We start from the raw sequence: 2670 nt of genomic DNA on the forward strand, positions 1-2670 counted from the left end.
TCTCACTATCTAGTCCTATTTCTGGGGCATAAGTACTAACCACATTTATTGTTTCTCCTTCTAGTACTAGCTTTACTAGTATAATTCTATCTCCTACACTTTTCACAGCTATTACAGTATCTTTCAATGCCCTATCTATGATTATGCTCACTCCATTCTTGTTCATCTTCTTTCCAGTAAACCATAATTTGTACCTTGAATTACCCACTTCCTTATTTTTTTCTCCTACCCATTTAGTCTCGTGAATGCAAGCATTATTCACCCTTTTCCTTTCCAAGGTATCCACAAGCTCTATTAATTTTCTTATAAGAGATCTAACATTCCAAGTATCAACCCTGATTCTCCTCCTATCTTGTTTCTTCCTAATTGATCTCCTTATATGATATATTCTATTGTTCTCTATGTCTATCCTGTGTTCTGTTCCACTATCTGTGCCTATCTTGTGTTCTCTATACCTATCTTGTGTTCTGTTCTATGATATTTAATTAAAATTTTAAAATAATTTTATTGAAAATTAATGATAATAAAATATAAATAATCAAAATATTAGTTATCGTTGCATTCGATATATAATTATAATGAAATAAAATATTCAAAAGTTTAAAAAATATTAAATAAGAAATTTATAAAAAGTTAATAATTAAGTAAATATTAATTAAATATATTTAAATAAATAAAATTTGAGAATGATAATAATAACTTTTGAAAGAAATAATAAAAAAATAGTACAAATTAAAAAAAAGATTTAAGAACATTTAGGTGAAATGAAAGTACTTGGTGAGAAAAGAGTGCTTGATGTGCATTATATGTCTAATATGACATATTATATATAGACAAACAAATGAAAACTATTTAAATAAAAAATTAATTTATAATTAAATATTATTTAATTGAAAAACGGTAACAAACATTCAAATTCAATTTTTAATAGTAAAATATTTCCTATTTACTTGGTCGTTTCAGTTAAATCGTCATAAATTTGTCATAATGATAATAATAAGCATTAATTAATCTTAAAAAAATGAAATAAAAAGAATATTAAATTATTAACATAAAAAATAAAACATACTAATTATTTCAAATCTCTATACTTTATTTTTATAATTTTTTATATAAACTACATTTTTTGTCTCTTAAAATTTTTAATAAAGATCTCATAATAAAAATAATAAAAAATGTAACAATGTAATAACATAAAAATATTTATTAAAGATACGAAATGATTTACTGGTGATTAAATTATATGATAGTTGATTATGAAACTACAAATTAATAGTCATTTTTCTTTAAACTAATGGCTATCAATGATCTTATATTATTATTATTATTATTGTCAACACCATATTTTGGCCGATCCCTGAAGTTAATGGACTTTGGAATCGATCCCTACCCGACATTCTTTGGTTGCAGATGATTCGATCATAAAATATACCGATCCTCCATCTAGTCGATCCCATTTTCGATCTCTCGTCAAAGGAGGTCGAACCAACACCAAGTCTCCATGTCATTCGATTCATTTTCGATCTCTCATCAAAGAGATCAAACCAATGTCAAGTCTCCATGTAGTTCAACCTCAGTTCCGATCTCTCAAACCAATATCAAGTCTTCATGCCATCCAATCCCATTTCCGATCTCTTTTTTTTTTTTACAAAATGTAGCTGAAAGTCATTTAGCTAACACTTAGATCGGGTTCCTCACTTGTGTGTCTCAGACATTACTTAAAATAAGGTTAAGGTCTCAGTCCGATTTAATGGTGGTTCCAATCTAATTCGAGTCCATCCTTTCCAATTTTAATGTCTTAAAGGTTCTACCCAGTGTTTGGTCTCGGTTCAAGCCGATCTCTTGGTTATAATGTTCTTCCGACGTCTTATACTTAAATTAATAATCGCTTTTAAGCTTAAAGTTCTAAAGTGTTAAAACAATTAAACACTCATACAATTGGGACGCTTCCCGATCTCATCAAGAAAATTGAACAAAAGAGAACCTCATTTCATTTCGAAATAAAAATTTACAATTCATTCGGCTGGAGAATCTCCCCCAGCCTGTTCTCCAGGTACATTGTCATTTCGCTCAATCTCTCTCTCTCCCTCGATTTCCTCCTCGCTCTCCTCTTCGTCTTGAGGAGCCAGATCCACCATCCACGAGAAGTCTTCCCCGAGGTAACGCCTCTTAAGCTCAGCCAGAAGATTGCTGTGGGCATTCACATAGGCACCAGCTTCCCTCGTTACAACCTCTTCTTCTTTCGCTCTGATTTCTTCGGTAAGGCGAGCAACGTCAGCAGTTCGAAGCACCCTAGTTTCCCCAAGTTCACGAGCCTGATCGGCCAACTTATTCTCATAGGACTTCATTCGACCTTCGAGTTCGGCAATATAATCTTGGGCGGATGAAAGTTGAGCTTGGGCAAAGGATGCATCCTTGACCACTTTTAAAATTTCCTGCCTCAGAAGATGAGCTTTTTCCCTGATTATATATTGGTTCACCAAGCTCTCTACGCTCAAACTCATCGTCTAGGCCAGGAGATCATCAATGCTACCTGGGGTCAGCCTATTCTAATCCTCCTGGAGGCAGATGGAAGCTCCTAGAACCTTGGCCAAGCCCGGATTCTCCCGAACTAATCAGTTCTTCTCTAAGGAATGAATAAGGACCTGGGCACCTCGAGACAGGGTCCTC

This window comes from Hevea brasiliensis, unplaced genomic scaffold (genome assembly GCF_030052815.1).
Source record: "Hevea brasiliensis isolate MT/VB/25A 57/8 unplaced genomic scaffold, ASM3005281v1 Scaf1, whole genome shotgun sequence".
Classification (NCBI taxonomy): Eukaryota; Viridiplantae; Streptophyta; class Magnoliopsida; order Malpighiales; family Euphorbiaceae; genus Hevea; species Hevea brasiliensis.